At 47.2% G+C, this 12974-nt stretch overlaps 1 protein-coding gene across 2 annotated transcripts in view; it reads right to left on the bottom strand.

Moving 5' to 3' along the window:
• LOC126471458 (uncharacterized) overlaps positions 1–12974 on the bottom strand; it is a 1143134-nt gene that overhangs the window by 746400 nt on the left and 383760 nt on the right. The gene's annotated exons all lie outside the window — the stretch shown is intronic.

Raw genomic sequence — 12974 nt, 5'->3', positions numbered from 1 at the left:
CGTTTCCGACGTCGTTATAGCCGCATGAAGAGACTTTCAACTCGGAATGGTGATAGGACCTAGACGCATGGGACATTCCATTTCGGAAATCGTTAGGGAATTCAGTATTCCGAGATCCACAGTTACAAGAATGTGTCGAGAATAGCAAATTTCAGGCATTATCTCTCTCCACGGTCAACGCAGTGGCCGACAGCCTTCACTTAACGACCGAGACCATAGGCGTTTGCGTAGAGTTTTCAGCGTTAACAGACAAACAACACTGCGTGAAATTACAGTATAAATCAATGTGGGACGTACGACGAACGTATCCGTTACGGCAGTGCGGCGAAATTTGGTGTTAACGCGCTATGGCAGCAGACGATAGAAGCGAGTGCCTTTTGAAACAGCAAAATATCGCCTGCAGCTCTTCTCCTGGAACCGTGATCCAATCGGTTGCACCCTAGACGACTGAAAAACCGTAGTCTGGCCAGATGAGTCCCGACTGCTGTTGGTAACAGCTGATGGTAGGGTTTGAGTGTGTCGCAGACACCTCGAAGCCATGGACCCAAGTTGTCAACAAGGCACTGCGCAAGTCGGTGGTGGCTCCATAATGGCGTGGAGTGTGTTTACTTGGAATGTACTGGTTCCTCTAGTCTGGCTGAACCGATGAGACCATTTGCAGCCATCAATGGACTTCATGTTCCCAAACAAAGATGGAATTTTTATGAATGACAATACGCTATGTTCAAATGTTCAAATGTGTGTGAATCCCTAAGGGACCAAACTGCTGAGGTCATCGGTTCCTAGACTTGCGCACTACTGAAACTAAATTGAACTAAGTTACGCTAAGAACAAGGCACACACCCATGCCCGAGGGAGGACTCGAACCTCCAGCGCGAGGGGCCTCGCAGTCCGTGGCATGGCGCCTCAAACCGTGCGGCCACTCCACGCGGCACAATGCGCGGTGTCACCAGACCGTAATTGTACGCGATTGGTTTGAAGAACATTCTGGACAGTTCGAGTGTATGATTTGGCAACCCAGAATATATATGTGACATAATTGAGAGGTCAGTTCGTACACAAAATCCCGCGCTGGCAACAAATTCGCACTTGTGGACACCTATAGAGGCAGCATAGCTCACTATTTCAGCAGGGGGACTTACAACCACTTGTTGAATCCATGTCGCGTCGAGTTGCTGCACGATGACGGGGAGAGGAGGTCCGACACGATATTACACTGAAGCGTATGGCATAGGCATGCGTCTTCTAATAGGTATAGGCATGCGTCTTCTAATACAGACATATGTAAACAGGAAGAATACGGCGCTGCAGTCGGCAACGCCTACATAGGACAGAAATTGTCTGGCGCAGTTGTTAGATCGGTTAGTGCTGCTACAATGGAAGGCTATCAAGATTTAAGTGAGTTTGAACGTGGTGTTATAGTCGGCCAGCGAGCGATGGGGCACAATATCTCCAAGGTAGCAATGAAGTGGGGATTTTCCCATACGATCATTTCACGAGTGTACTGTGAATATCAAGAATCCCGCAAAACATCAATTTTCCGTCATCTCTGCGGCCGGAAAGAGATCCTGCAAGAACGGGACCAACGACGACTGAAGAAAATCGTTCAGCGTGACAGAAGTGCCGCCCTTTCGCAAATTGCTGCAGATTTCAATGGTGGGCCATAAGCAAGTGTCAGCGTGCGAACCATTCGACGAAACATCATCGATATGGATTTTCGGAGCTGAAGGCCCATTCCTGTACCCTTGATGACTGCACGACATAAAGCTTTTCGCCTCACCTCAGCCCGTCAACATCGACATTGGACTGTTGATGACTGGAAACATGTTGCCTGGTCGGAAGAGTCTCGTTTCAAATTGTATCGAGCAGATGGACGTGTACGGGTATGGAGACAACCTCATGAATCCGTGGACCCTGCATGTCAGCAGCAGATTGTTCAAGTTGTTGAGGCTCTGTAATGGTGTGGAGGGGTGTGCAGTTGGAGTGATATGGGACCCCTGATGCGTCTAGACAGGTGACATGTACGTAAGCATCCTGTCTGATCACCTGCATCCATTCGTGTCCATTGTGCATTCCAAAGGATTTGAGCAATTCCAGCAGGACAATGCGACAACCCACACGTCTAGAATTGCTACAGAGTGGGTCCAGGAACACTTTGATGCCCACTGGAAGTGTTTAAACTCAGAAAACTACCCAGACGTGAACATTACTGAACGCGCTGTTCGGAAGAGATCTCCATCCCCTCGTTCTGTTACGGATTTATGGACAGCCGTGCAGGATTCGTGGCGTCAATTCCCTCCAACACTACTTGAGACATTAGTCGAGTCCACGCTATGTCGTGTTGAGGTACTTCTGCGTGCTCGCGGATGCCCTACAGGATATTAGGCAGGTGTACCAATTTCTTTGACACTTCAGTGTCGAAGGTATCCCGGGACTTTTGTCAGATCAGTGTATGTGGGATGTCAGATAGCTAGCACATTTCCTCCCAGCCTTCTTTCCTAGCAAGAACGTGCGTTTCGAGCAGCGTAACCTGCGCAAGGCCGGGTGTCAGTATTGCGCAGCATCTCGCGGGCTCGAACGTTGCGGAGATTTTCGGAAGTCTGTTCGACGCGAGTAGGCCGGGAGGCCAGCTTTTGTGTGGAGCGCTCACAGCGTCGAGGAGGGCGCATTGGCAAAAGCGGCGGCCGCCGAAAGCTGAATGGAGCAGAGGTGGCGGCTGCAGGCGGAGCGAGGTGCGGCCGCGACTGCCGTGGGCGGCTGCGCTGTTGCCAAGCCCGGCGCCACATCCGGCCGGCGCACCTCCTGCACGCACCTCATCCGCCGCCCGCCGACAATTAGCAGCTCCTCTCCCCGCCCTCTCGCCACCAATTCATTACACGGTGACGCTACGATCGGGCTGTCAATTGAGGATCGTTCCAGCTGTAGAGACCACCAGTTGTGATTCACGACACCTTCTGAATAAATCGCAACTCCTTCCGTGCATCCGTCTTCCGACAGATAATGGGACGAGAGCTGTTACTGTACACTGATAAGCCGAAACATAATGACTACGGACCGTGCGATGTCGCGTGTCACCTGGTGCTGGACGCGTGACGCGCTAACAAAAGTCCGTAAGCAGAGCAGACACGGCCGGGAACACCCTAGCGAAGATATGGGCTTCAAATGGGGAAATCCATTGAGATAAGTGACTTTGACAAAGGGCAGATTATTATTACGCAAAGGCGGTGAAACAGTATCTCGAAAACAGAGAAGCTAGTTGAGTGTTCACGTACTACTGTTGTGAGCGTCAGTGGAAAGAGGTAGGGGATCTCAAGTTGATTCCGTATTTCTAGATTTCCGGAAAGCTCTTGACACCGTTCCTCACAAGCGACTTCTAATCAAGCTGCGGGCCTATGGGGTATCGTCTCAGTTGTGCGACTCGATTCGTGATTTCCTGTCATGAAGGTCGCAGTTCGTAGTAATAGACGGCAAATGATCGAGTAAAACTGAAGTGATATCGGGTGTTCCTCAGGGAAGCGTCCTGGGACCTCTGCTGTTCCTGATTTATATAAATGACCTGGGTGACAATCTGAGCAGTTCTCTTAGGTTGTTCGCAGATGATGCTGCAATTTACCGTCTAGTAAGGTCATCCGAAGACCAGTATCAGTTGCAAAGCGATTTAGAAAAGATTGCTGTATGGTGTGGCAGGTGGCAGTTGACGCTAAATAACGAAAAGTGTGAGGTGATCCACATGAGTTCCAAAAGAAATCCGTTGGAATTCGATTACTCGATAAATAGTACAATTCTCAAGGCTGTCAATACAACTAAGTACCTGGGTGTTAAAATTACGAACAACTTCAGTTGGAAAGACCACATAGATAATATTGTGGGGAAGGCGAGCCAAAGGTTGCGTTTCATTGGCAGGACACTTAGAAGATGCAACAAGTCCACTAAAGAGACAGCTTACACTACACTCGTTCGTCCTCTGTTAGAATATTGCTGCGCGGTGTGGGATCCGTAACAGGTGGGATTGACGGAGGACATCGAAAGGGTGCAAAAAAGGGCAGCTCGTTTTGTATTATCACGTAATAGGGGAGAGAGTGTGGCAGATATGATACGCGAGTTGGGATGGAAGTCATTAAAGCAAAGACGTTTTTCGTCGCGGCGAGATCTATTTACGAAATTTCAGTCACCAACTTTCTCTTCCGAATGCGAAAATATTTTGTTGAGCCCAACCTACATAGGTAGGAACGATAACGATCATTAAAATAAAATAAGAGAAATCAGAGCTCGAACAGAAAGGTTTAGGTGTTCGTTTTTCCCGTGCGCCGTTCGGGAGCGGAATGGAAGAGAGATAGTATGATTGTGGTTCGATGAACCCTCTGCCAAGCAGTTAAATGTGAATTGCAGAGTAATCATGTAGATGTAGATGTAGAAGGACACTTAAGCTATCACTAGGCACTAAATTGTTGGACGTCCACGACTCTTCACAGAACGCAGGGTGCGGAGGCTTGTCAGCTCTGTAAAGCAGGACAGAGGGTGATTTGTGGCATCTCCTCCAAAAGAGCGCAATCCAGGTGCACGCACAAGTGTTTCGCAGCACTCCGTTCACCGTATATTGTCGAACGTGGCACTCCGCAGCAGACCACTCCTGTGTGTTCACGTGCTGACCCGACGACAAATTCAGTTGCTATTGCAGTGAGCACGGGACCACCGGGATTCGACCGTCGATCAGTGGAAACGGGTCGACTCTACGGGTAAATCACATTTTTTCTGCACTAGGTCAATTGTCGTTTCCACAAACGCCGTCATCGAGATGAACGGCGGCTCGAAACGTGCAGCGCGCCACTGTCGCAGGCTGGTGGGAGCAGTATTATGCTATGGGAGACATTCTCCTGCGCTTGCATGGGATTGTGGTAGTAATCGAAGACACGCTGACAGCTGCGAACCACCCGCATCCCTTCGTGCTTCCTGTCTTCCCCGACGGCAATGACATCTTTCAGCAGCATAATTGTCCGCGTCTCGGAGGAAGAACCGCGATAAACTGCTTTGAGGAGAATAATAGTGAACTCACATTGATGTGTCGGCGACTAAGTTCGGCTGATGTAAATCCTACGGAATCCATCGAGGTCTCTATTGAGCGCAATCACTGCGTACCCAAATCAGCGACCCGTTATTTGCGCGGATTACATGACCTGTGCATAAACATCTAAAGCCACATACCACCATAAGCCTGCCAAAAAACTATCGGATCCCTGATACTCAGAATCTGTGATATATTCGTTCCAAAAACGGACAAATAAGCCGTTAAGTAGGTGGTCATAATGTTTTGGCTCATCAGTGTATCTTTATGAAGTAGAGATGGCAGCTTCAACTGTGATATTATTCTATTTGGAATCGATTACAGTGTCACACTTTACCATCTCCAGGCCCCTGTACGATACCGAGTTATTATGTGGCTACCGGGGAATAATTGCTATACATCTCACAGAGAGTATAAAAAATCGATGCCCTCCGTGCTGAAGCTCCTTTTGTGCTAGCAGACACTGATTTCTTCTGTCATCTACGCGATATATAGCCACCATTACTGGTAGCCAGACGATAACCCGTTATCATAGCAGAGTCTCAAGTTGATGCAATGTAACACCGAACTCGGTTGCAAATCAAATAAGGCCTATAAATTCACCTGAGGGTGTCATCCCTATTAGATAAAGACGTAGCACCAGCTCTCATCCCACGATCTATCGGAAGATGGATGTACGGAGAGAGTTGCGATTTATTCTCTCTCTCTACATTCAGACTCTAACAAGGGGAGGCCGCCAATTGTGAAATTCAGATTCGATTCATACTGCGCATAATAAAAGCTCATGGCCAGAGGTGTAATGTGGCAAAGCACCAAGATGCACTTCTCAGCCGTTGTCGAGAAAATCGACAGTTAAAAGAAACCGTTGCGGTCAAATACTCTCTACGATTAATAATTTTCTACAGCGTCGTGGCGCAGCGGTAAGCGCTCGGGTTCGTAATCCGAAGGTCGCCGGATCGAATCTCGCACCATGCAATTTTTTTTATTATTAGTTTTTTGTAATTCAAATATATATACTATTAATGAATTACTTATGCATACTGGTGAAGGCGGATCGCTCTCCAATTGTACCGCCTCCATTTTTCCGTTTTTTTAACAGGGTGTACCAAAGCTCTCCCGTCCGCACTGATTTTCGACGATGTTATAAGTTGCGCTAGGGACCGCATCTACCTTCTTTCTAAGTTAGCAGGCAACTACGCTGTTATGCGGCGGCTCGTTTCGGCCCATTCAACATCTGTCCTTCAAGTGTAACGAGCGAGTAACGGAGTTTATATTTCATACATGCCGCAGCAAATTTGTGTTCGTGGGGTCTCTATTCTAATTCGAACGTTTGACTTACGCTACACGTATTCGTTTCGGAATACCGTTTCTACGTCTTCCGTTAACTATACGTGGTTAACATTATGAAGACAATTAATAACATTTGTGAAATACAACTTTGTTTGCGGAAAACATAATGATGTTCGAAGTCGCCAGTTTTTGCACGACAAACGACTTTCAACAACTTATTATATGCATAATTGTTGCAACTGATTGCCGGGAATTATATATATGAATTACTAAAAACAAATACAAAAAAAGGGTTGCATGGCGCGAGATTCGATCCGGCGACCTTCGGATTACGAACCCGAGCGCTTACCGCTGCGCCACGACGCTGTAGAAAATTATTAATCGTAGAGAGTATTTCACGGCAACGGTTTCTTTTAACTGTCGATTTTCTCGACAACGGCTGAGAAGTGCATCTTGGTGCTTTGCCACATTACACCTCTGGCCATGAGCTTTTATTATGCGCAGTATGAATCGAATCTGAATTTCACAATTGGCGGCCTCCCATTGTAAGACAAAAACGGAGCACCACGATGGCGGTGTCCGAATGGGACGGCAATCAGTAGATGTAACTTACATCTAACCAGACAGACAAATGATTACAACTAAAGGGGCCCTTCCATGAAAAAAATGGCACCCCAGACATCACTCCTGGCTGACGGGTGACAATCAGGTAGGTGTCCAACCACTGTCTGAGGCGTCTCCAGACAGGTCTTCGGCCTGGAATCTCTTTGAACTGCAGTAGAATTGTCTTAACGTGGGACGACATATATAACTTACTCCTTCGAGCTGAGCCCCAATGACCAGCAAAGACGTGTCTAGTGACGCCCAGGGCTACACTTCAAAGTGAGACAGATACGTGATACTACTTTTCAACGTAGTCAAGAAGTCTCTGTAAACATCGGTCAGAACGTTTCACCAGCCGTTTAGTTCCTTGTCGATAGAAATCTATTCCTTGGCCACGACGCCATTCGAGAATCGCTGTGTGAACGTCCACGTCGCGACTTAAGCGAATCAGTTGCTCGACTACCCGCACATCGTGGTCTGCGGCCAATGTCGATGGCCTTCCTTCCCGGTCAGCATCAGCCACGTCTGTACGGTCTCGGTCAGATTGTTGCAATCATTTCACTACGGCTCGACGCGACACTTCATTTAGCTCTTATACCCCGAGTATTCCACGGTGGATGTGTGGGCAGCTCAGAATAGCGTTGTCTTGCGTACTTCAAGTCTGGAGTACGTTTCCAGTTGCCACGCCATTTAACAACCACACTGCGACACACATATTATCTGTACGATAGCACACTGGTTTCTGTAGAAAAATCTGAACGTGTACTCTCAGCCGATAATGTGCCACCCTTGGTGCGCGGTGATCTTAACGTGGGACGACATATATAACTTACTCCTTCGAGTCCCCTCGGGCTAACGCTGATTCATTATGGAATGCTATAAGCGTATTTTCAGTCAGTATCTGTACACTGATCAGCCAGAATATTGTGAGCATCGACCTACTATCGATATAAACACGTCCAGGCGATAACAGTGTCACCTGGTGAGGAATCAGTGCTAGTCAGACACACGTACGGGGCATGTAGTATCAGTTAGCATGCTGTCCATTTGAAGAATGGGAAAGAAGTGAGATCTATCTGAAATTGACCGAAGGCAGTTTGTGATGGCCCGGAGACTCGGCACGAGCATTCCGGAAACTGCACGACTTGTCAGGTGTTTGAGGAGTGCTGTGGTGAGTGTTTTCAACACGTGGCGGAACCAAGTTGGAACCACGTCCAGACGATGCGGGATTGGGCGGCCACCCCTCATTGCAGATGTCGGACGTCGTAGGCTGGGTAGACTGGTAAAACAGGACAGGCGGTCAACTCTGTGGAACTAACATCAGACTTTAATGCTGAGCAGAGTACAAGTGTGTCCGAACAGGCATTGCGCCGGACATTTCTAACGATGGGCATCCGCAGCCGTCGCCCCATGCATGTGCCAATGTTAACACGACGACAGCGGCAACGACGACTGATACGGGCACGTGAACATCGGCACTGGACATTGGCAGAATGTTGCACGGTCTGGTGAATCACGATACCTTCTCCATCATACCGTTTGGAGGGCGCGAATCCGTCGTCTTCCAGGTAACCAGCTTCTCGACACCTGTACCGCGGGGTGGAGACAAGGTGGCGGTGGCTCCATTACGCTTTTGGAAACATCCACGTGGGCATCCATTGGTCCAGTGGAGCTCGTGCAAGTTACAAGGCACCGTGACGGCCAAGGATTATCGGACACTGGTTGCAGACCACGTACTCCCCTTCATGACGATCATGTTCCACGACGGTAATGGCATTTTTCAGCAAGGTTGTGCGACATGTCACAAGGGCAGGAGTGTGATGGAATTGGTTGGTAGTTTTTGGGGAAGGAAACCAGACAGCGAGGTCATCGGTCTCATCGGATTAGGGAAGGACGGGGAAGGAAGTCGGCTGTGCCCTTTGAAAGGAACCATCCCGGTATTTGCCTGAAGCGATTTAGGGAAATTACGGAAAACCTAAATCAGGATGGCCGGACGCAGGATTGAACCGTCGTCCTCCCGAATGCGAATCCAGTGTCTAACCACTGCGCCACCTCGCTGGGTGTGGTGGAGTGGTTCGAGGAACACAATGGCGAGTACCAATTAATGTGCTGGCCCCACAACTCGCCAGATCCGAACCCGATCGAACACTGGACTGTGATTCCACTTGGTGTCAGAGCTCATCGCCCTCCTCCCCGAAATTTACGGGAGTTACGTGACTTGTGTAAGCAGATGTGGTGCCAACTCCCTCCAGTGGCTACCGAGGTCTCATTGCTTCCATGCCACGACGCGTCTCCGCTGGTACCTGTGGCAAAGGTTAACATACCGTCTGTTAGGTAGGCGATCATAATGTTCTGGTTGATCAGTGTATCTAGATCTATACTCCGAGGTGTCTATACAGCAGGCGCCACAGTCTGGAACCGCGCGACCGCTACAGTCGCAGGTTCGAATCCTGCCTCCGGCGTGGATGTGTGTGATGTTCTTAGGTTAGATAGGTTTAAGTAGTTCTAAGTTCTAGGGGGCTGATGACCTCAGAAGTTAAGTCCCATAGTGCTCAGAGCCATTTCTCTATACAGCGCTCTTAATGACCACACTTAGAAGGGCTAGCATACCATTAACTACATCACTTAAGTATTGGATTGGAACAGGTACTGAGTTCACAACATACAGAAACAAGGAAAAATAAATCAATTTATCGCTGTAACAATCGTCGGCCTCACCTGCTGTGTAGCATGACGTCGAGTCCCTGCGCAAGGCCGATATTAATATCTGTTTTTGTTGGAGTTTAACGATAAGTCGACGAGACCATTAGATCCATATCATATCCACAGTTCGATAATAATGGAGTGAACCAAATGAATGACATTTTGCTCCATTTACTTTTAGTGATTTAGAGAAAGCACAAGAACATTAATCAGGATCGTTAACGTTGCACCGAGTTTGGACAGACCGTCCTGTTGAATAGAACCACCTGCTTAAGACGTCCACAAAAGACAGTTTTGAAAGTGGATATGGTCAGCACACAGCTCTCCCGAACGATAACAAGAGCATTTGAAGCCGAAAACAGTATCTGCTAGTTGGGACAGTGGTCAAGAGACTGGACTCGCATTTGGGAAGGGGGTAGCTCAAATCCCTATTCGGGCTTACAGGTTTAGGTTTGCCGTGGTTACCCTTATTCATTCCAGATGAATCTCGGGATGCTTCCTTTGAAAGCACTCGACGGTTTCCTTCCTCATCCTTGTCTCGGTCGAGCTTGTGCTCTACTTTTAATGACCTGTTGTGTACTATATGTCGTATCGTAACCTTAATTTTTTATACGAGTAGTCTCAACGACGCTCCCCTCCTCGGAAGAACAACTAGCGGTATCGAAGATCGAATTCAGATCCTCGTTGTCATTACCAGACATATTTCCCACAGTGCCGAAAACTAACGTTATCCCTTTCGGTTTCTGTTGTTGGAATGCAGAAAGGTGACCGGTGAACTTAACGACGGCACCGAAGGATTGGATCACGGTCAATTGTACCGGACGTGCTCGCTTTGAGAAAGAGATTTAGGACGTAACTGAGGACACTAGTGCAGAATCTGTTTATCACATTTTTACAACGCAATCTGGTCTGGTACTGCCGGATGCGGAAACCTTCAACACATATTCTGGAGGCGCTGGATTAAAATCGGCGGTTTCCCTCAGTCACTTTAGGCGTGTGCTAGAATGCCTATGCGAAAGAGATCACGACGCCTGCTCGTCCATGCTCCGTGAGACCAAGAGAGCAGTAGATACCGGCACCCAAGATGATGCCGGCTGCCTTCACTTCCAGATGGCGTTCTACAAAGTTCCGCACTGTCACCTAATGAAAAATTACAAACATACGGAATATCAGAAAAAGAAAAAAAGCAGCATATCGTTCTTAAAGGAGAGAGAGCTTCTTATAGGACCATTACTTTTCATAGTATATATAAATGACCTTCTGAATAACTTTAGAAGTCCATGAGGCTTTTCGCGGATAATTATTTGGTATACAGAGCAATCTCAACGTTAGAAAATTCTAACGAAATCCAGGACGACTTTCAGAGGGTTAGCGCTTGGTACAGGGGTTGGCTGTTCACCTTCAACTTTAACAAATGTAATGTATTGCTCATTAATAGACAGAAAGACCCGTTATTGTGTGATAACACGATGGAGAACAATCACTCGAAACAGTCACATGAATTATACACTGTATCTAGGAGTATGCGCAAGGAGCGATTTAAAATTGAATGTTCACATAAAACTAATCTCATGTAAGGCAGATGCCTGACAGATTCATTAGAAGAAGCCTCAAGAAGTGTAGTCCACACACAAAACCTTCGTGCGATCAACACATAAATACTGTCCGTCAGTCTGGGATGCGTTTCAGACAGAATTGATAGAGGAAATAGAGAAGAACAACGCGTTTCGTTAGGCCCGGAAGCGTTACGAAGATGCTCAGCCAACTCCAACCTTCTATTTATATTTCGCGAAAAGACCGCGAAGTTAAAATTAGAGAGATTAGAGTTCACACAGAGGCTTAACAACAGTCATCCTTCCCGCGTTCTACTCGCGGCAGGATCAGGAAAGGGAGTAGTAGCAGTGTTAGGCAAAGTACCCTCCGTCACACATCATTAGGTGGATTGCGGAAAACAGACGTAGATGTGACCTCTGTATCAACAGAAAGTTAATCCAAACAGGATACAGAAGCAACAGCTTAACATTTCCTGATATTGACTCCCACATAAAGCTAGAGGATGTCAGTGTGCCTTACTGCCCTTAGTGGAATGCAGGTTTCGTCGACAGATGCCATTATTAGTGTATTTCTTGTTAGCAATTTACACAGTCTGATGGACTAACTTGAAGTTGCAGGCTGTCATGACATAATGGTGATTTTAATCGAGTGACCGCAGTTTAAAGACCTAAGTCATTTATGCTCTATAAATATCTTTAAAGTATTTTGCACTTTTTTTAATTTCACAGGTAGCAAAATAAAGTTTGGCGACTTGTGTGGTAATAAATATGCAACCAGTCGTTTTTTTAGTTTTTCGATACGATTTATTCAACCATAAACATGTTTTAGAGACACTGCAGGCTCGTCATCAGATGAGCAAATCGTATCAAAGATCTAAAAAAAGTGATTCGTTTCATATTTATTGACAGATAACTCGCCAATTTAAATCACGTTCGCAGTTCGTCATCCACAACTGATATACTGAAAACAGAGTTTGAGGCATCTGTTAAAGATCAGCTGATAAGACAAGACAGTCACCATTTCCATGTACAGTTGAACCTTTTTCACTCATAATTTAGAGAATTTTTTTACTTCTAATTTAAGAATACAGGTAGTGCAGTCGATAAATTTAATACCGCGTAAAATACGAGCAGCGAAGTTCTAGGCTTTGGCACCTGCCACAAGGCCATCACTTCGGCAGCAAACGTGATTTTGTACGCAGGAGGAAAGTAGGCAGAACGCCTCGCAATGTTGTTTGTTATTCAGTGATCGCTACTGATTGCCACGATCGCCAGTGGAGAAGATTGAGCAAGCAGCTGTGTACAAAGGCTTTGTCTCCTGTTTCCTCAGTGGGTGACAGTTTCGAACACGGGTTTTCATTTGCAGTTTATTTTTCTCCTGGAACTCCCTAAACTCTCCACTGTTTTTTCTGTATACAGAAGACAAATAAACTGTGATGGAAACCCGTGTCCGAAACTGTCATCCACCGAGCCAACAGAGCATCGCATTCATAGGAGACGAGGCCTTTCTAGCCAGCAGCCAGCTCCATCTTCTCCACTGGCAATCGTGCCAATCAGTCGCGATAGCTGAAAAACAAACAACATTGCGAGACGTTCCGCCAGCGTACAAAGTCACGTTTGCTGCTGAAGGGGCGGCCGGCGCCTATAACTTAGACGCTCTGCGGCGTCGTTGGATGACGCTTCCGGACGCGGGCACCTATGCTCGATTTGTTCCTAAAGACACTCTCTACAACTCTCGGAAGTTCATCGCCACATTTCTGGGA

Source organism: Schistocerca serialis, chromosome 3 (assembly GCF_023864345.2).
Source record: "Schistocerca serialis cubense isolate TAMUIC-IGC-003099 chromosome 3, iqSchSeri2.2, whole genome shotgun sequence".
Lineage (NCBI taxonomy): Eukaryota > Metazoa > Arthropoda > Insecta > Orthoptera > Acrididae > Schistocerca > Schistocerca serialis.
Note: the sequence above shows the minus strand (reverse complement) of the source record. Positions and strands in the feature narration are given on the sequence as shown.